We start from the raw sequence: 19,681 nt of genomic DNA, 5'->3' as shown, positions 1-19,681 counted from the left end.
CAACGGCCATACCATGATGAATACACCGGTTCTCGTCCGATCACCGAAGTTAAGCGTCATCGGGCCCGGCTAGTACTTGGATGGGTGACCGCCTGCCCAATTTTCAAACTACCTTTCTGTTGTGACAAAGATGCTTCCTTAAGCCTTTTAAACTACTGTAATGGTACGAATTTGCAGTAATTAACTCAGTTTGAGGGAGAATGTGCTAACCAAGTTTGCCAAGAAGACTTTGAAAACGACAAAACAGTACGAATCGGCAGGTGATTTCTGAAATACGTCACCGCCTATTGTTGTGTAGGAATGTAGAGTTCCAAATTTGATTTGTAACCACGAATTTATTCCTTAGTCGTCTCGTCTCGTCTCGTCTCGTCCCGCAGACGTTTGTCGTGCTTGCGCTGTCATATGGACCACGACCCGAGCGGCAGCGAGCGGCAGTCGAGCAAAGTCGGGACAAGTCGGGACGGGGACAGGGACAGGGATAGGAATGGTGCGAATGCACTGCAAACTACGCAGACACCTGGTGTGAGAAGAGGCGAGGCGAGGCGAGGCGAGGCGAGGCGAGGAAGCCCACATCGCTACCAGTGGGCCCTCCAGCACGACACTGCCACACCCCGCACAGGCCCTCCGCTGAACACCAGGGACAAGATGCGTCCTCCGCTAGTGTCGAAGGCTACACGCGCCCAGCGAATGACAGGGGGTGCAACGAGCAGCAGTGCGTCTCACACACGCGGCGGTGCGCCCGCCAATTCGGCCGTCACTCTGCTGGGACGCCGGGCGCGCCTCCCCGCGCCGTCCTCGAGGAACTGGCGGTTGCGGAAGGAAGCGCTATCGTCAAATGCGGCCGAAAACTAACATTTTGTGTGTTGGGAGAAAAGCCGAACGCGAATTCTGCCGTGCTCCTACATTAGATGAGCGCCAACGGCCATACCATGATGAATACACCGGTTCTCGTCCGATCACCGAAGTTAAGCATCATCGGGCCCGGCTAGTACTTGGATGGGTGACCGCCTGGGAAACCCGGGTGCTGTTGGCTCCCTTACTTTTTTTTTTTGTTTTGTCGCCAGCCCAATTTTCAAACTAACTTTCTGTTGTGACAAAGATGCTTCCTTAAGCCTTTTAAACTACTGTAATGGTACGAAAATGCAGTAATTAACTCAGTTTGAGGGAGAATGTGCTAACCAAGTTTGCCAAGAAGACTTTGAAAACGACAAAACAGTACGAATCGGCAGGTGATTTCTGAAATACGTCACCGCCTATTGTTGTGTAGGAGTGTAGAGTTCCAAATTTGATTTGTAACCACGAATTTATTCCTTAGTCGTCTCGTCTCGTCTCGTCTCGTCTCGTCCCGCAGACGTTTGTCGTGCTTGCGCTGTCATATGGACCACGACCCGAGCGGCAGCGAGCGGCAGTCGAGCAAAGTCGGGACAAGTCGGGACGGGGACAGGGACAGGGATAGGAATGGTGCGAATGCACTGCAAACTACGCAGACACCTGGTGTGAGGCGAGGCGAGGCGAGGAAGCCCACATCGCTACCAGTGGTGCCCTCCAGCACGACACTGCCACACCCCGCACAGGCCCTCCGCTGAACACCAGGGACAAGATGCGTCCTCCGCTAGTGTCGAAGGCTGCACGCGCCCAGCGAATGACAGGGGGTGCAACGAGCAGCAGTGCGTCTCACACACGCGGCGGTGCGCCCGCCAATTCGGCCGTCGCTCTGCTGGGACGCCGGGCGCGCCTCCCCGCGCCGTCCTCGAGGAACTGGCGGTTGCGGAAGGAAGCGCTATCGTCAAATGCGGCCGAAAACTAACATTTTGTGTGTTGGGAGAAAAGCCGAACGCGAATTCTGCCGTGCTCCTACATTAGATGAGCGCCAACGGCCATACCATGATGAATACACCGGTTCTCGTCCGATCACCGAAGTTAAGCATCATCGGGCCCGGCTAGTACTTGGATGGGTGACCGCCTGGGAAACCCGGGTGCTGTTGGCTCCCTTACTTTTTTTTTTTTGTTTTGTCGCCAGCCCAATTTTCAAACTAACTTTCTGTTGTGACAAAGATGCTTCCTTAAGCCTTTTAAACTACTGTAATGGTACGAAAATGCAGTAATTAACTCAGTTTGAGGGAGAATGTGCTAACCAAGTTTGCCAAGAAGACTTTGAAAACGACAAAACAGTACGAATCGGCAGGTGATTTCTGAAATACGTCACCGCCTATTGTTGTGTAGGAGTGTAGAGTTCCAAATTTGATTTGTAACCACGAATTTATTCCTTAGTCGTCTCGTCTCGTCTCGTCTCGTCTCGTCCCGCAGACGTTTGTCGTGCTTGCGCTGTCATATGGACCACGACCCGAGCGGCAGCGAGCGGCAGTCGAGCAAAGTCGGGACAAGTCGGGACGGGGACAGGGACAGGGATAGGAATGGTGCGAATGCACTGCAAACTACGCAGACACCTGGTGTGAGAAGAGGCGAGGCGAGGCGAGGCGAGGCGAGGCGAGGAAGCCCACATCGCTACCAGTGGGCCCTCCAGCACGACACTGCCACACCCCGCACAGGCCCTCCGCTGAACACCAGGGACAAGATGCGTCCTCCGCTAGTGTCGAAGGCTACACGCGCCCAGCGAATGACAGGGGGTGCAACGAGCAGCAGTGCGTCTCACACACGCGGCGGTGCGCCCGCCAATTCGGCCGTCACTCTGCTGGGACGCCGGGCGCGCCTCCCCGCGCCGTCCTCGAGGAACTGGCGGTTGCGGAAGGAAGCGCTTTCGTCAAATGCGGCCGAAAACTAACATTTTGTGTGTTGGGAGAAAAGCCGAACGCGAATTCTGCCGTGCTCCTACATTAGATGGGCGCCAACGGCCATACCATGATGAATACACCGGTTCTCGTCCGATCACCGAAGTTAAGCATCATCGGGCCCGGCTAGTACTTGGATGGGTGACCGCATGGGAAACCCGGGTGCTGCTGGCTCCCTTCCTGTTTTTTTTTTTGTTATGTCGCCAGCCCAATTTTCAAACTACCTCTCTGTTGTGACAAAGATGCTTCTTTAAGCCTTTTAAACTACTGTAATGGTACGAAAATGCAGTAATTAACTCAGTTTGAGGGAGAATGTGCTAACCAAGTTTGCCAAGAAGACTTTGAAAACGACAAAACAGTACGAATCGGCAGGTGATTTCTGAAATACGTCACCGCCTATTGTTGTGTAGGAGTGTAGAGTTCCAAATTTGATTTGTAACCACGAATTTATTCCTTAGTCGTCTCGTCTCGTCTCGTCTCGTCTCGTCCCGCAGACGTTTGTCGTGCTTGCGCTGTCATATGGACCACGACCCGAGCGGCAGCGAGCGGCAGTCGAGCAAAGTCGGGACAAGTCGGGACGGGGACAATGACAGGGATAGGAATGGTGCGAATGCACTGCAAACTACGCAGACACCTGGTGTGAGGCGCGGCGAAGCGAGGCGAGGCGAGGAAGCCCACATCGCTACCAGTGGGCCCTCCAGCACGACACTGCCACACCCCGCACATGCCCTCCGCTGAACACCAGGGACAAGATGCGTCCTCCGCTAGTGTCGAAGGCTACACGCGCCCAGCGAATGACAGGGGGTGCAACGAGCAGCAGTGCGTCTCACACACGCGGCGGTGCGCCCGCCAATTCGGCCGTCACTCTGCTGGGACGCCGGGCGCGCCTCCCCGCTCCGTCCTCGAGGAACTGGCGGTTGCGGAAGGAAGCGCTTTCGTCAAATGCGGCCGAAAACTAACATTTTGTGTGTTGGGAGAAAAGCCGAACGCGAATTCTGCCGTGCTCCTACATTAGATGAGCGCCAACGGCCATACCATGATGAATACACCGGTTCTCGTCCGATCACCGAAGTTAAGCGTCATCGGGCCCGGCTAGTACTTGGATGGGTGACCGCCTGCCCAATTTTCAAACTACCTTTCTGTTGTGACAAAGATGCTTCCTTAAGCCTTTTAAACTACTGTAATGGTACGAATTTGCAGTAATTAACTCAGTTTGAGGGAGAATGTGCTAACCAAGTTTGCCAAGAAGACTTTGAAAACGACAAAACAGTACGAATCGGCAGGTGATTTCTGAAATACGTCACCGCCTATTGTTGTGTAGGAATGTAGAGTTCCAAATTTGATTTGTAACCACGAATTTATTCCTTAGTCGTCTCGTCTCGTCTCGTCTCGTCCCGCAGACGTTTGTCGTGCTTGCGCTGTCATATGGACCACGACCCGAGCGGCAGCGAGCGGCAGTCGAGCAAAGTCGGGACAAGTCGGGACGGGGACAGGGACAGGGATAGGAATGGTGCGAATGCACTGCAAACTACGCAGACACCTGGTGTGAGGCGAGGCGAGGCGAGGAAGCCCACATCGCTACCAGTGGTGCCCTCCAGCACGACACTGCCACACCCCGCACAGGCCCTCCGCTGAACACCAGGGACAAGATGCGTCCTCCGCTAGTGTCGAAGGCTGCACGCGCCCAGCGAATGACAGGGGGTGCAACGAGCAGCAGTGCGTCTCACACACGCGGCGGTGCGCCCGCCAATTCGGCCGTCGCTCTGCTGGGACGCCGGGCGCGCCTCCCCGCGCCGTCCTCGAGGAACTGGCGGTTGCGGAAGGAAGCGCTATCGTCAAATGCGGCCGAAAACTAACATTTTGTGTGTTGGGAGAAAAGCCGAACGCGAATTCTGCCGTGCTCCTACATTAGATGAGCGCCAACAGCCATACCATGATGAATACACCGGTTCTCGTCCGATCACCGAAGTTAAGCATCTTCGGGCCCGGCTAGTACTTGGATGGGTGACCGCCTGGGAAACCCGGGTGCTGTTGGCTCCCTTACTTTTTTTTTTTTGTAATGTCGCCAGCCCAATTTTCAAACTACCTTTCTGTTGTGACAAAGATGCTTCCTTAAGCCTTTTAAACTACTGTAATGGTACGAAAATGCAGTAATTAACTCAGTTTGAGGGAGAATGTGCTAACCAAGTTTGCCAAGAAGACTTTGAAAACGACAAAACAGTACGAATCGGCAGGTGATTTCTGAAATACGTCACCGCCTATTGTTGTGTAGGAGTGTAGAGTTCCAAATTTGATTTGTAACCACGAATTTATTCCTTAGTCGTCTCGTCTCGTCTCGTCTCGTCTCGTCCCGCAGACGTTTGTCGTGCTTGCGCTGTCATATGGACCACGACCCGAGCGGCAGCGAGCGGCAGTCGAGCAAAGTCGTGACAAGTCGGGACGGGGACAGGGACAGGGATAGGAATGGTGCGAATGCACTGCAAACTACGCAGACACCTGGTGTGAGAAGAGGCGAGGCGAGGCGAGGCGAGGCGAGGCGAGGAAGCCCACATCGCTACCAGTGGGCCCTCCAGCACGACACTGCCACACCCCGCACAGGCCCTCCGCTGAACACCAGGGACAAGATGCGTCCTCCGCTAGTGTCGAAGGCTACACGCGCCCAGCGAATGACAGGGGGTGCAACGAGCAGCAGTGCGTCTCACACACGCGGCGGTGCGCCCGCCAATTCGGCCGTCACTCTGCTGGGACGCCGGGCGCGCCTCCCCGCGCCGTCCTCGAGGAACTGGCGGTTGCGGAAGGAAGCGCTTTCGTCAAATGCGGCCGAAAACTAACATTTTGTGTGTTGGGAGAAAAGCCGAACGCGAATTCTGCCGTGCTCCTACATTAGATGGGCGCCAACGGCCATACCATGATGAATACACCGGTTCTCGTCCGATCACCGAAGTTAAGCATCATCGGGCCCGGCTAGTACTTGGATGGGTGACCGCATGGGAAACCCGGGTGCTGCTGGCTCCCTTCCTGTTTTTTTTTTTGTTATGTCGCCAGCCCAATTTTCAAACTACCTCTCTGTTGTGACAAAGATGCTTCTTTAAGCCTTTTAAACTACTGTAATGGTACGAAAATGCAGTAATTAACTCAGTTTGAGGGAGAATGTGCTAACCAAGTTTGCCAAGAAGACTTTGAAAACGACAAAACAGTACGAATCGGCAGGTGATTTCTGAAATACGTCACCGCCTATTGTTGTGTAGGAGTGTAGAGTTCCAAATTTGATTTGTAACCACGAATTTATTCCTTAGTCGTCTCGTCTCGTCTCGTCTCGTCTCGTCCCGCAGACGTTTGTCGTGCTTGCGCTGTCATATGGACCACGACCCGAGCGGCAGCGAGCGGCAGTCGAGCAAAGTCGGGACAAGTCGGGACGGGGACAATGACAGGGATAGGAATGGTGCGAATGCACTGCAAACTACGCAGACACCTGGTGTGAGGCGCGGCGAAGCGAGGCGAGGCGAGGAAGCCCACATCGCTACCAGTGGGCCCTCCAGCACGACACTGCCACACCCCGCACATGCCCTCCGCTGAACACCAGGGACAAGATGCGTCCTCCGCTAGTGTCGAAGGCTACACGCGCCCAGCGAATGACAGGGGGTGCAACGAGCAGCAGTGCGTCTCACACACGCGGCGGTGCGCCCGCCAATTCGGCCGTCACTCTGCTGGGACGCCGGGCGCGCCTCCCCGCTCCGTCCTCGAGGAACTGGCGGTTGCGGAAGGAAGCGCTTTCGTCAAATGCGGCCGAAAACTAACATTTTGTGTGTTGGGAGAAAAGCCGAACGCGAATTCTGCCGTGCTCCTACATTAGATGAGCGCCAACGGCCATACCATGATGAATACACCGGTTCTCGTCCGATCACCGAAGTTAAGCGTCATCGGGCCCGGCTAGTACTTGGATGGGTGACCGCCTGCCCAATTTTCAAACTACCTTTCTGTTGTGACAAAGATGCTTCCTTAAGCCTTTTAAACTACTGTAATGGTACGAATTTGCAGTAATTAACTCAGTTTGAGGGAGAATGTGCTAACCAAGTTTGCCAAGAAGACTTTGAAAACGACAAAACAGTACGAATCGGCAGGTGATTTCTGAAATACGTCACCGCCTATTGTTGTGTAGGAATGTAGAGTTCCAAATTTGATTTGTAACCACGAATTTATTCCTTAGTCGTCTCGTCTCGTCTCGTCTCGTCCCGCAGACGTTTGTCGTGCTTGCGCTGTCATATGGACCACGACCCGAGCGGCAGCGAGCGGCAGTCGAGCAAAGTCGGGACAAGTCGGGACGGGGACAGGGACAGGGATAGGAATGGTGCGAATGCACTGCAAACTACGCAGACACCTGGTGTGAGGCGAGGCGAGGCGAGGAAGCCCACATCGCTACCAGTGGTGCCCTCCAGCACGACACTGCCACACCCCGCACAGGCCCTCCGCTGAACACCAGGGACAAGATGCGTCCTCCGCTAGTGTCGAAGGCTGCACGCGCCCAGCGAATGACAGGGGGTGCAACGAGCAGCAGTGCGTCTCACACACGCGGCGGTGCGCCCGCCAATTCGGCCGTCGCTCTGCTGGGACGCCGGGCGCGCCTCCCCGCGCCGTCCTCGAGGAACTGGCGGTTGCGGAAGGAAGCGCTATCGTCAAATGCGGCCGAAAACTAACATTTTGTGTGTTGGGAGAAAAGCCGAACGCGAATTCTGCCGTGCTCCTACATTAGATGAGCGCCAACAGCCATACCATGATGAATACACCGGTTCTCGTCCGATCACCGAAGTTAAGCATCTTCGGGCCCGGCTAGTACTTGGATGGGTGACCGCCTGGGAAACCCGGGTGCTGTTGGCTCCCTTACTTTTTTTTTTTTGTTTTGTCGCCAGCCCAATTTTCAAACTAACTTTCTGTTGTGACAAAGATGCTTCCTTAAGCCTTTTAAACTACTGTAATGGTACGAAAATGCAGTAATTAACTCAGTTTGAGGGAGAATGTGCTAACCAAGTTTGCCAAGAAGACTTTGAAAACGACAAAACAGTACGAATCGGCAGGTGATTTCTGAAATACGTCACCGCCTATTGTTGTGTAGGAGTGTAGAGTTCCAAATTTGATTTGTAACCACGAATTTATTCCTTAGTCGTCTCGTCTCGTCTCGTCTCGTCTCGTCCCGCAGACGTTTGTCGTGCTTGCGCTGTCATATGGACCACGACCCGAGCGGCAGCGAGCGGCAGTCGAGCAAAGTCGGGACAAGTCGGGACGGGGACAGGGACAGGGATAGGAATGGTGCGAATGCACTGCAAACTACGCAGACACCTGGTGTGAGAAGAGGCGAGGCGAGGCGAGGCGAGGCGAGGCGAGGAAGCCCACATCGCTACCAGTGGGCCCTCCAGCACGACACTGCCACACCCCGCACAGGCCCTCCGCTGAACACCAGGGACAAGATGCGTCCTCCGCTAGTGTCGAAGGCTACACGCGCCCAGCGAATGACAGGGGGTGCAACGAGCAGCAGTGCGTCTCACACACGCGGCGGTGCGCCCGCCAATTCGGCCGTCACTCTGCTGGGACGCCGGGCGCGCCTCCCCGCGCCGTCCTCGAGGAACTGGCGGTTGCGGAAGGAAGCGCTTTCGTCAAATGCGGCCGAAAACTAACATTTTGTGTGTTGGGAGAAAAGCCGAACGCGAATTCTGCCGTGCTCCTACATTAGATGGGCGCCAACGGCCATACCATGATGAATACACCGGTTCTCGTCCGATCACCGAAGTTAAGCATCATCGGGCCCGGCTAGTACTTGGATGGGTGACCGCATGGGAAACCCGGGTGCTGCTGGCTCCCTTCCTGTTTTTTTTTTTGTTATGTCGCCAGCCCAATTTTCAAACTACCTCTCTGTTGTGACAAAGATGCTTCTTTAAGCCTTTTAAACTACTGTAATGGTACGAAAATGCAGTAATTAACTCAGTTTGAGGGAGAATGTGCTAACCAAGTTTGCCAAGAAGACTTTGAAAACGACAAAACAGTACGAATCGGCAGGTGATTTCTGAAATACGTCACCGCCTATTGTTGTGTAGGAGTGTAGAGTTCCAAATTTGATTTGTAACCACGAATTTATTCCTTAGTCGTCTCGTCTCGTCTCGTCTCGTCTCGTCCCGCAGACGTTTGTCGTGCTTGCGCTGTCATATGGACCACGACCCGAGCGGCAGCGAGCGGCAGTCGAGCAAAGTCGGGACAAGTCGGGACGGGGACAATGACAGGGATAGGAATGGTGCGAATGCACTGCAAACTACGCAGACACCTGGTGTGAGGCGCGGCGAAGCGAGGCGAGGCGAGGAAGCCCACATCGCTACCAGTGGGCCCTCCAGCACGACACTGCCACACCCCGCACATGCCCTCCGCTGAACACCAGGGACAAGATGCGTCCTCCGCTAGTGTCGAAGGCTACACGCGCCCAGCGAATGACAGGGGGTGCAACGAGCAGCAGTGCGTCTCACACACGCGGCGGTGCGCCCGCCAATTCGGCCGTCACTCTGCTGGGACGCCGGGCGCGCCTCCCCGCTCCGTCCTCGAGGAACTGGCGGTTGCGGAAGGAAGCGCTTTCGTCAAATGCGGCCGAAAACTAACATTTTGTGTGTTGGGAGAAAAGCCGAACGCGAATTCTGCCGTGCTCCTACATTAGATGAGCGCCAACGGCCATACCATGATGAATACACCGGTTCTCGTCCGATCACCGAAGTTAAGCGTCATCGGGCCCGGCTAGTACTTGGATGGGTGACCGCCTGCCCAATTTTCAAACTACCTTTCTGTTGTGACAAAGATGCTTCCTTAAGCCTTTTAAACTACTGTAATGGTACGAATTTGCAGTAATTAACTCAGTTTGAGGGAGAATGTGCTAACCAAGTTTGCCAAGAAGACTTTGAAAACGACAAAACAGTACGAATCGGCAGGTGATTTCTGAAATACGTCACCGCCTATTGTTGTGTAGGAATGTAGAGTTCCAAATTTGATTTGTAACCACGAATTTATTCCTTAGTCGTCTCGTCTCGTCTCGTCTCGTCCCGCAGACGTTTGTCGTGCTTGCGCTGTCATATGGACCACGACCCGAGCGGCAGCGAGCGGCAGTCGAGCAAAGTCGGGACAAGTCGGGACGGGGACAGGGACAGGGATAGGAATGGTGCGAATGCACTGCAAACTACGCAGACACCTGGTGTGAGAAGAGGCGAGGCGAGGCGAGGCGAGGCGAGGCGAGGAAGCCCACATCGCTACCAGTGGGCCCTCCAGCACGACACTGCCACACCCCGCACAGGCCCTCCGCTGAACACCAGGGACAAGATGCGTCCTCCGCTAGTGTCGAAGGCTACACGCGCCCAGCGAATGACAGGGGGTGCAACGAGCAGCAGTGCGTCTCACACACGCGGCGGTGCGCCCGCCAATTCGGCCGTCACTCTGCTGGGACGCCGGGCGCGCCTCCCCGCGCCGTCCTCGAGGAACTGGCGGTTGCGGAAGGAAGCGCTTTCGTCAAATGCGGCCGAAAACTATCATTTTGTGTGTTGGGAGAAAAGCCGAACGCGAATTCTGCCGTGCTGCTACATTAGATGAGCGCCAACGGCCATACCATGATGAATACACCGGTTCTCGTCCGATCACCGAAGTTAAGCATCATCGGGCCCGGCTAGTACTTGGATGGGTGACCGCCTGGGAAACCCGGGTGCTGTTGGCTCCCTTCCTGTTTTTTTTTTTTTGTAATGTCGCCAGCCCAATTTTCAAACTACCTTTCTGTTGTGACAAAGATGCTTCCTTAAGCCTTTTAAACTACTGTAATGGTACGAAAATGCAGTAATTAACTCAGTTTGAGGGAGAATGTGCTAACCAAGTTTGCCAAGAAGACTTTGAAAACGACAAAACAGTACGAATCGGCAGGTGATTTCTGAAATACGTCACCGCCTATTGTTGTGTAGGAGTGTAGAGTTCCAAATTTGATTTGTAACCACGAATTTATTCCTTAGTCGTCTCGTCTCGTCTCGTCTCGTCTCGTCCCGCAGACGTTTGTCGTGCTTGCGCTGTCATATGGACCACGACCCGAGCGGCAGCGAGCGGCAGTCGAGCAAAGTCGTGACAAGTCGGGACGGGGACAGGGACAGGGATAGGAATGGTGCGAATGCACTGCAAACTACGCAGACACCTGGTGTGAGGCGCGGCGAAGCGAGGCGAGGCGAGGAAGCCCACATCGCTACCAGTGGGCCCTCCAGCACGACACTGCCACACCCCGCACAGGCCCTCCGCTGAACACCAGGGACAAGATGCGTCCTCCGCTAGTGTCGAAGGCTACACGCGCCCAGCGAATGACAGGGGGTGCAACGAGCAGCAGTGCGTCTCACACACGCGGCGGTGCGCCCGCCAATTCGGCCGTCACTCTGCTGGGACGCCGGGCGCGCCTCCCCGCGCCGTCCTCGAGGAACTGGCGGTTGCGGAAGGAAGCGCTTTCGTCAAATGCGGCCGAAAACTAACATTTTGTGTGTGTGAGAAAAGCCGAACGCGAATTCTGCCGTGCTCCTACATTAGATGAGCGCCAACGGCCATACCATGATGAATACACCGGTTCTCGTCCGATCACCGAAGTTAAGCATCATCGGGCCCGGCTAGTACTTGGATGGGTGACCGCCTGGGTCAAACCGGGTGCTGTTGGCTCCCATCCCGTTTTTTTTTTTTGTTATGTTGCCAGCCAAATTTTCAAACTACGTTTCTGTTGTGACAAAGATGCTTACTTAAGCCTTTTAAACTACTGTAATGGTACGAAAATGCAGTAATTAACTCAGTTTGAGGGAGAATGTGCTAACCAAGTTTGCCAAGAAGACTTTGAAAACGACAAAACAGTACGAATTGGCAGGTGATTTCTGAAATACGTCGCCGCCTATTGTTGAGTAGGAATGTAGAGTTCCAAATTTGATTTGTAACCACGAATTAATTCCTTAGTTGTCTCGTCTCGTCTCGTCTCGTCTCGTCCCGCAGACGTTTGTCGTGCTTGCGCTGTCATATGGACCACGACCCGAGCGGCAGCGAGCGGCAGTCGAGCAAAGTCGGGACAAGTCGGGACGGGGACAGGGACAGGGATAGGAATGGTGCGAATGCACTGCAAACTACGCAGACACCTGGTGTGAGGCGCGGCGAGGCGAGGCGAGGCGAGGCGAGGAAGCCCACATCGCTACCAGTGGGCCCTCCAGCACGACACTGCCACACCCCGCACAGGCCCTCCGCTGAACACCAGGGACAAGATGCGTCCTCCGCTAGTGTCGAAGGCTACACGCGCCCAGCGAATGACAGGGGGTGCAACGAGCAGCAGTGCGTCTCACACACGCGGCGGTGCGCCCGCCAATTCGGCCGTCACTCTGCTGGGACGCCGGGCGCGCCTCCCCGCGCCGTCCTCGAGGAACTGGCGGTTGCGGAAGGAAGCGCTTTCGTCAAATGCGGCCGAAAACTAACATTTTGTGTGTGTGAGAAAAGCCGAACGCGAATTCTGCCGTGCTCCTACATTAGATGAGCGCCAACGGCCATACCATGATGAATACACCGGTTCTCGTCCGATCACCGAAGTTAAGCATCATCGGGCCCGGCTAGTACTTGGATGGGTGACCGCCTGGGAAACCCGGGTGCTGTTGGCTCCCTTCCTGTTTTTTTTTTTGTAATGTCGCCAGCCCAATTTTCAAACTACCTTTCTGTTGTGACAAAGATGCTTACTTAAGCCTTTTAAACTACTGTAATGGTACGAAAATGCAGTAATTAACTCAGTTTGAGGGAGAATGTGCTAACCAAGTTTGCCAAGAAGACTTTGAAAACGACAAAACAGTACGAATCGGCAGGTGATTTCTGAAATACGTCACCGCCTATTGTTGTGTAGGAGTGTAGAGTTCCAAATTTGATTTGTAACCACGAATTTATTCCTTAGTCGTCTCGTCTCGTCTCGTCTCGTCTCGTCCCGCAGACGTTTGTCGTGCTTGCGCTGTCATATGGACCACGACCCGAGCGGCAGCGAGCGGCAGTCGAAGACACCTGGTGTGAGGCGCGGCGAAGCGAGGCGAGGCGAGGAAGCCCACATCGCTACCAGTGGGCCCTCCAGCACGACACTGCCACACCCCGCACAGGCCCTCCGCTGAACACCAGGGACAAGATGCGTCCTCCGCTAGTGTCGAAGGCTACACGCGCCCAGCGAATGACAGGGGGTGCAACGAGCAGCAGTGCGTCTCACACACGCGGCGGTGCGCCCGCCAATTCGGCCGTCACTCTGCTGGGACGCCGGGCGCGCCTCCCCGCGCCGTCCTCGAGGAACTGGCGGTTGCGGAAGGAAGCGCTTTCGTCAAATGCGGCCGAAAACTAACATTTTGTGTGTTGGGAGAAAAGCCGAACGCGAATTCTGCCGTGCTCCTACATTAGATGGGCGCCAACGGCCATACCATGATGAATACACCGGTTCTCGTCCGATCACCGAAGTTAAGCATCATCGGGCCCGGCTAGTACTTGGATGGGTGACCGCATGGGAAACCCGGGTGCTGCTGGCTCCCTTCCTGTTTTTTTTTTGTTATGTCGCCAGCCCAATTTTCAAACTACCTCTCTGTTGTGACAAAGATGCTTCTTTAAGCCTTTTAAACTACTGTAATGGTACGAAAATGCAGTAATTAACTCAGTTTGAGGGAGAATGTGCTAACCAAGTTTGCCAAGAAGACTTTGAAAACGACAAAACAGTACGAATCGGCAGGTGATTTCTGAAATACGTCACCGCCTATTGTTGTGTAGGAGTGTAGAGTTCCAAATTTGATTTGTAACCACGAATTTATTCCTTAGTCGTCTCGTCTCGTCTCGTCTCGTCTCGTCCCGCAGACGTTTGTCGTGCTTGCGCTGTCATATGGACCACGACCCGAGCGGCAGCGAGCGGCAGTCGAGCAAAGTCGGGACAAGTCGGGACGGGGGCAGGGACAGGGATAGGAATGGTGCGAATGCACTGCAAACACCGCAGACACCTGGTGTGAGGCGAGGCGAGGCGTGGCGAGGCGAGGCGAGGAAGCCCACATCGCTACCAGTGGGCCTTCCAGCACGACACTGCCACAACCCGCACAGGCCCTCCGCTGAACACCAGGGACAAGATGCGTCCTCCGCTAGTGTCGAAGGCTGAACGCGCCCAGCGAATGACAGGGGGTGCAACGAGCAGCAGTGCGTCTCACACACGCGGCGGTGCGCCCGCCAATTCGGCCGTCACTCTGCTGGGACGCCGGGCGCGCCTCCCCGCGCCGTCCTCGAGGAACTGGCGGTTGCGGAAGGAAGCGCTTTCGTCAAATGCGGCCGAAAACTAACATTTTGTGTGTTGGGAGAAAAGCCGAACGCGAATTCTGCCGTGCTCCTACATTAGATGAGCGCCAACGGCTATACCATGATGAATACACCGGTTCTCGTCCGATCACCGAAGTTAAGCATCATCGGGCCCGGCTAGTACTTGGATGGGTGACCGCATGGGAAACCCGGGTGCTGTTGGCTCCCTTCCTGTTTTTTTTCTTTTTTGTTATGTCGCCAGCCCAATTTTCAAACTACCTTTCTGTTGTGACAAAGATGCTTCCTTAAACCTTTTAAACTACTGTAATGGTACGATAATGCAGTAATTAACTCAGTTTGAGGGAGAATGTGCTATCCAAGTTTGCCAAGAAGACTTTGAAAACGACAAAACAGTACGAATCGGCAGGTGATTTCTGAAATACGTCACCGCCTATTGTTGTGTGGGAGTGTAGAGTTCCAAATTTGATTTGTAACCACGAATTTATTCCTTAGTCGTCTCGTCTCGTCTCGTCTCGTCTCGTCCCGCAGACGTTTGTCGTGCTTGCGCTGTCATATGGACCACGACCCGAGCGGCAGCGAGCGGCAGTCAAGCAAAGTCGGGACAAGTCGGGATGGGGACAGGGACAGGGATAGGAATGGTGCGAATGCACTGCAAACTACGCAGACACCTGGTGTGAGGCGCGGCGAGGCGAGGCGAGGCGAGGCGAGGAAGCCCACATCGCTACCAGTGGGCCCTCCAGCACGACACTGCCACACCCCGCACAGGCCCTCCGCTGAACACCAGGGACAAGATGCGTCCTCCGCTAGTGTCGAAGGCTACACGCGCCCAGCGAATGACAGGGGGTGCAACGAGCAGCAGTGCGTCTCACACACGCGGCGGTGCGCCCGCCAATTCGGCCGTCACTCTGCTGGGACGCCGGGCGCGCCTCCCCTCGCCGTCCTCGAGGAACTGGCGGTTGCGGAAGGAAGCGCTTTCGTCAAATGCGGCCGAAAACTAACATTTTGTGTGTGTGAGAAAAGCCGAACGCGAATTCTGCCGTGCTCCTACATTAGATGAGCGCCAACGGCCATACCATGATGAATACACCGGTTCTCGTCCGATCACCGAAGTTAAGCATCATCGGGCCCGGCTAGTACTTGGATGGGTGACCGCCTGGGAAACCCGGGTGCTGTTGGCTCCCTTCCTGTTTTTTTTTTTGTAATGTCGCCAGCCCAATTTTCAAACTACCTTTCTGTTGTGACAAAGATGCTTACTTAAGCCTTTTAAACTACTGTAATGGTACGAAAATGCAGTAATTAACTCAGTTTGAGGGAGAATGTGCTAACCAAGTTTGCCAAGAAGACTTTGAAAACGACAAAACAGTACGAATCGGCAGGTGATTTCTGAAATACGTCACCGCCTATTGTTGTGTAGGAGTGTAGAGTTCCAAATTTGATTTGTAACCACGAATTTATTCCTTAGTCGTCTCGTCTCGTCTCGTCTCGTCTCGTCCCGCAGACGTTTGTCGTGCTTGCGCTGTCATATGGACCACGACCCGAGCGGCAGCGAGCGGCAGTCGAAGACACCTGGTGTGAGGCGCGGCGAAGCGAGGCGAGGCGAGGAAGCCCACATCGCTACCAGTGGGCCCTCCAGCACGACACTGCCACACCCCGCACAGGCCCTCCGCTGAACACCAGGGACAAGATGCGTCCTCCGCTAGTGTCGAAGGCTACACGCGCCCAGCGAATGACAGGGGGTGCAACGAGCAGCAGTGCGTCTCACACACGCGGCGGTGCGCCCGCCAATTCGGCCGTCACTCTGCTGGGACGCCGGGCGCGCCTCCCCGCGCCGTCCTCGAGGAACTGGCGGTTGCGGAAGGAAGCGCTTTCGTCAAATGCGGCCGAAAACTAACATTTTGTGTGTTGGGAGAAAAGCCGAACGCGAATTCTTCCGTGCTCCTACATTAGATGAGCGCCAACGGCCATACCATGATGAATACACCGGTTCTCGTCCGATCACCGAAGTTAAGCATCATCGGGCCCGGCTAGTACTTGGATGGGTGACCGCCTGGGAAACCCGGGTGCTGTTGGCTCCTTACTTTTTTTTTTGTTTTGTCGCCAGCCCAATTTTCAAACTAACTTTCTGTTGTGACAAAGATGCTTCCTTAAGCCTTTTAAACTACTGTAATGGTACGAAAATGCAGTAATTAACTCAGTTTGAGGGAGAATGTGCTAACCAAGTTTGCCAAGAAGACTTTGAAAACGACAAAACAGTACGAATCGGCAGGTGATTTCTGAAATACGTCACCGCCTATTGTTGTGTAGGAGTGTAGAGTTCCAAATTTGATTTGTAACCACGAATTTATTCCTTAGTCGTCTCGTCTCGTCTCGTCTCGTCTCGTCCCGCAGACGTTTGTCGTGCTTGCGCTGTCATATGGACCACGACCCGAGCGGCAGCGAGCGGCAGTCGAGCAAAGTCGGGACAAGTCGGGACGGGGACAGGGACAGGGATAGGAATGGTGCGAATGCACTGCAAACTACGCAGACACCTGGTGTGAGAAGAGGCGAGGCGAGGCGAGGCGAGGCGAGGCGAGGAAGCCCACATCGCTACCAGTGGGCCCTCCAGCACGACACTGCCACACCCCGCACAGGCCCTCCGCTGAACACCAGGGACAAGATGCGTCCTCCGCTAGTGTCGAAGGCTACACGCGCCCAGCGAATGACAGGGGGTGCAACGAGCAGCAGTGCGTCTCACACACGCGGCGGTGCGCCCGCCAATTCGGCCGTCACTCTGCTGGGACGCCGGGCGCGCCTCCCCGCGCCGTCCTCGAGGAACTGGCGGTTGCGGAAGGAAGCGCTTTCGTCAAATGCGGCCGAAAACTAACATTTTGTGTGTTGGGAGAAAAGCCGAACGCGAATTCTGCCGTGCTCCTACATTAGATGGGCGCCAACGGCCATACCATGATGAATACACCGGTTCTCGTCCGATCACCGAAGTTAAGCATCATCGGGCCCGGCTAGTACTTGGATGGGTGACCGCATGGGAAACCCGGGTGCTGCTGGCTCCCTTCCTGTTTTTTTTTTGTTATGTCGCCAGCCCAATTTTCAAACTACCTCTCTGTTGTGACAAAGATGCTTCTTTAAGCCTTTTAAACTACTGTAATGGTACGAAAATGCAGTAATTAACTCAGTTTGAGGGAGAATGTGCTAACCAAGTTTGCCAAGAAGACTTTGAAAACGACAAAACAGTACGAATCGGCAGGTGATTTCTGAAATACGTCACCGCCTATTGTTGTGTAGGAGTGTAGAGTTCCAAATTTGATTTGTAACCACGAATTTATTCCTTAGTCGTCTCGTCTCGTCTCGTCTCGTCTCGTCCCGCAGACGTTTGTCGTGCTTGCGCTGTCATATGGACCACGACCCGAGCGGCAGCGAGCGGCAGTCGAGCAAAGTCGGGACAAGTCGGGACGGGGGCAGGGACAGGGATAGGAATGGTGCGAATGCACTGCAAACACCGCAGACACCTGGTGTGAGGCGAGGCGAGGCGTGGCGAGGCGAGGCGAGGAAGCCCACATCGCTACCAGTGGGCCTTCCAGCACGACACTGCCACAACCCGCACAGGCCCTCCGCTGAACACCAGGGACAAGATGCGTCCTCCGCTAGTGTCGAAGGCTGAACGCGCCCAGCGAATGACAGGGGGTGCAACGAGCAGCAGTGCGTCTCACACACGTGGCGGTGCGCCCGCCAATTCGGCCGTCACTCTGCTGGGACGCCGGGCGCGCCTCCCCGCGCCGTCCTCGAGGAACTGGCGGTTGCGGAAGGAAGCGCTTTCGTCAAATGCGGCCGAAAACTAACATTTTGTGTGTTGGGAGAAAAGCCGAACGCGAATTCTGCCGTGCTCCTACATTAGATGAGCGCCAACGGCTATACCATGATGAATACACCGGTTCTCGTCCGATCACCGAAGTTAAGCATCATCGGGCCCGGCTAGTACTTGGATGGGTGACCGCATGGGAAACCCGGGTGCTGTTGGCTCCCTTCCTGTTTTTTTTCTTTTTTGTTATGTCGCCAGCCCAATTTTCAAACTACCTTTCTGTTGTGACAAAGATGCTTCCTTAAACCTTTTAAACTACTGTAATGGTACGATAATGCAGTAATTAACTCAGTTTGAGGGAGAATGTGCTATCCAAGTTTGCCAAGAAGACTTTGAAAACGACAAAACAGTACGAATCGGCAGGTGATTTCTGAAATACGTCACCGCCTATTGTTGTGTGGGAGTGTAGAGTTCCAAATTTGATTTGTAACCACGAATTTATTCCTTAGTCGTCTCGTCTCGTCTCGTCTCGTCTCGTCCCGCAGACGTTTGTCGTGCTTGCGCTGTCATATGGACCACGACCCGAGCGGCAGCGAGCGGCAGTCAAGCAAAGTCGGGACAAGTCGGGATGGGGACAGGGACAGGGATAGGAATGGTGCGAATGCACTGCAAACTACGCAGACACCTGGTGTGAGAAGAGGCGAGGCGAGGCGAGGCGAGGAAGCCCACATCGCTACCAGTGGGCCCTCCAGCACGACACTGCCACACCCCGCACAGGCCCTCCGCTGAACACCAGGGACAAGATGCGTCCTCCGCTAGTGTCGAAGGCTGCACGCGCCCAGCGAATGACAGGGGGTGCAACGAGCAGCAGTGCGTCTCACACACGCGGCGGTGCGCCCGCCAATTCGGCCGTCACTCTGCTGGGACGCCGGGCGCGCCTCCCCGCGCCGTCCTCGAGGAACTGGCGGTTGCGGAAGGAAGCGCTTTCGTCAAATGCGGCCGAAAACTAACATTTTGTGTGTTGGGAGAAAAGCCGAACGCGAATTCTGCCGTGCTCCTACATTAGATGGGCGCCAACGGCCATACCATGATGAATACACCGGTTCTCGTCCGATCACCGAAGTTAAGCATCATCGGGCCCGGCTAGTACTTGGATGGGTGACCGCATAGGAAACCCGGGTGCTGCTGGCTCCCTTCCTGTTTTTTTTTTTTTTTGTTATGTCGCCAGCCCAATTTTCAAACTACCTCTCTGTTGTGACAAAGATGCTTCTTTAAGCCTTTTAAACTACTGTAATGGTACGAAAATGCAGTAATTAACTCAGTTTGAGGGAGAATGTGCTAACCAAGTTTGCCAAGAAGACTTTGAAAACGACAAAACAGTACGAATCGGCAGGTGATTTCTGAAATATGTCACCGCCTATTGTTGTGTAGGAGTGTAGAGTTCCAAATTTGATTTGTAACCACGAATTTATTCCTTAGTCGTCTCGTCTCGTCTCGTCTCGTCTCGTCCCGCAGACGTTTGTCGTGCTTGCGCTGTCATATGGACCACGACCCGAGCGGCAGCGAGCGGAAGTCGAGCAAAGTCGGGACAAGTCGGGACAAGTCGGGTCAAGTCGGGACGGGGACAGGGACAGGGATAGGAATGGTGCGAATGCACTGCAAACTACGCAGACACCTGGTGTGAGGCGAGGCGAGGCGAAGCGAGGCGAGGCGAGGGAGCCCACATCGCTACCAGTGGGCCCTCCAGCACGACACTGCCACACCCCGC

The 19,681-nt window shown here is 54.8% G+C and overlaps 17 non-coding genes across 17 annotated transcripts; all 17 read left to right on the top strand.

The window, feature by feature from the left end:
• Nucleotides 1–914: 914 nt before the first annotated feature.
• LOC126155638 (5S ribosomal RNA) lies at nucleotides 915–1,033 on the top strand. The gene has a single exon (XR_007533087.1). It is a non-coding gene; the product is annotated as a 5S ribosomal RNA (ribosomal RNA).
• An 836-nt stretch (nucleotides 1,034–1,869) lies between these two features.
• LOC126155637 (5S ribosomal RNA) lies at nucleotides 1,870–1,988 on the top strand. Its single transcript, XR_007533086.1, has one exon. It is a non-coding gene; the product is annotated as a 5S ribosomal RNA (ribosomal RNA).
• An 856-nt stretch (nucleotides 1,989–2,844) lies between these two features.
• LOC126154798 (5S ribosomal RNA) lies at nucleotides 2,845–2,963 on the top strand. Its single transcript, XR_007532333.1, has one exon. It is a non-coding gene; the product is annotated as a 5S ribosomal RNA (ribosomal RNA).
• A 1,744-nt stretch (nucleotides 2,964–4,707) lies between these two features.
• LOC126155876 (5S ribosomal RNA) lies at nucleotides 4,708–4,826 on the top strand. Its single transcript, XR_007533309.1, has one exon. It is a non-coding gene; the product is annotated as a 5S ribosomal RNA (ribosomal RNA).
• Nucleotides 4,827–5,682: 856 nt separating this feature from the next.
• LOC126154797 (5S ribosomal RNA) lies at nucleotides 5,683–5,801 on the top strand. Its single transcript, XR_007532332.1, has one exon. It is a non-coding gene; the product is annotated as a 5S ribosomal RNA (ribosomal RNA).
• A 1,744-nt stretch (nucleotides 5,802–7,545) lies between these two features.
• LOC126155875 (5S ribosomal RNA) lies at nucleotides 7,546–7,664 on the top strand. The gene has a single exon (XR_007533308.1). It is a non-coding gene; the product is annotated as a 5S ribosomal RNA (ribosomal RNA).
• Nucleotides 7,665–8,520: 856 nt separating this feature from the next.
• On the top strand, nucleotides 8,521–8,639 carry LOC126154796 (5S ribosomal RNA). The gene has a single exon (XR_007532331.1). It is a non-coding gene; the product is annotated as a 5S ribosomal RNA (ribosomal RNA).
• Nucleotides 8,640–10,402: 1,763 nt separating this feature from the next.
• On the top strand, nucleotides 10,403–10,521 carry LOC126155636 (5S ribosomal RNA). The gene has a single exon (XR_007533085.1). It is a non-coding gene; the product is annotated as a 5S ribosomal RNA (ribosomal RNA).
• Nucleotides 10,522–11,369: 848 nt separating this feature from the next.
• Nucleotides 11,370–11,489, top strand: LOC126155192 (5S ribosomal RNA). The gene has a single exon (XR_007532700.1). It is a non-coding gene; the product is annotated as a 5S ribosomal RNA (ribosomal RNA).
• Nucleotides 11,490–12,341: 852 nt separating this feature from the next.
• On the top strand, nucleotides 12,342–12,460 carry LOC126155635 (5S ribosomal RNA). The gene has a single exon (XR_007533084.1). It is a non-coding gene; the product is annotated as a 5S ribosomal RNA (ribosomal RNA).
• A 775-nt stretch (nucleotides 12,461–13,235) lies between these two features.
• On the top strand, nucleotides 13,236–13,354 carry LOC126154795 (5S ribosomal RNA). The gene has a single exon (XR_007532330.1). It is a non-coding gene; the product is annotated as a 5S ribosomal RNA (ribosomal RNA).
• An 851-nt stretch (nucleotides 13,355–14,205) lies between these two features.
• LOC126155825 (5S ribosomal RNA) lies at nucleotides 14,206–14,324 on the top strand. Its single transcript, XR_007533261.1, has one exon. It is a non-coding gene; the product is annotated as a 5S ribosomal RNA (ribosomal RNA).
• An 855-nt stretch (nucleotides 14,325–15,179) lies between these two features.
• Nucleotides 15,180–15,298, top strand: LOC126155634 (5S ribosomal RNA). Its single transcript, XR_007533083.1, has one exon. It is a non-coding gene; the product is annotated as a 5S ribosomal RNA (ribosomal RNA).
• A 775-nt stretch (nucleotides 15,299–16,073) lies between these two features.
• Nucleotides 16,074–16,192, top strand: LOC126155632 (5S ribosomal RNA). Its single transcript, XR_007533081.1, has one exon. It is a non-coding gene; the product is annotated as a 5S ribosomal RNA (ribosomal RNA).
• Nucleotides 16,193–17,045: 853 nt separating this feature from the next.
• Nucleotides 17,046–17,164, top strand: LOC126154794 (5S ribosomal RNA). Its single transcript, XR_007532329.1, has one exon. It is a non-coding gene; the product is annotated as a 5S ribosomal RNA (ribosomal RNA).
• An 851-nt stretch (nucleotides 17,165–18,015) lies between these two features.
• Nucleotides 18,016–18,134, top strand: LOC126155824 (5S ribosomal RNA). The gene has a single exon (XR_007533260.1). It is a non-coding gene; the product is annotated as a 5S ribosomal RNA (ribosomal RNA).
• An 851-nt stretch (nucleotides 18,135–18,985) lies between these two features.
• On the top strand, nucleotides 18,986–19,104 carry LOC126155058 (5S ribosomal RNA). Its single transcript, XR_007532576.1, has one exon. It is a non-coding gene; the product is annotated as a 5S ribosomal RNA (ribosomal RNA).
• Nucleotides 19,105–19,681: the final 577 nt, after the last annotated feature.

The sequence above is a fragment of the Schistocerca cancellata genome, unplaced genomic scaffold (genome assembly GCF_023864275.1).
Source record: "Schistocerca cancellata isolate TAMUIC-IGC-003103 unplaced genomic scaffold, iqSchCanc2.1 HiC_scaffold_1100, whole genome shotgun sequence".
Classification (NCBI taxonomy): Eukaryota; Metazoa; Arthropoda; class Insecta; order Orthoptera; family Acrididae; genus Schistocerca; species Schistocerca cancellata.
Note: the sequence above shows the minus strand (reverse complement) of the source record. Positions and strands in the feature narration are given on the sequence as shown.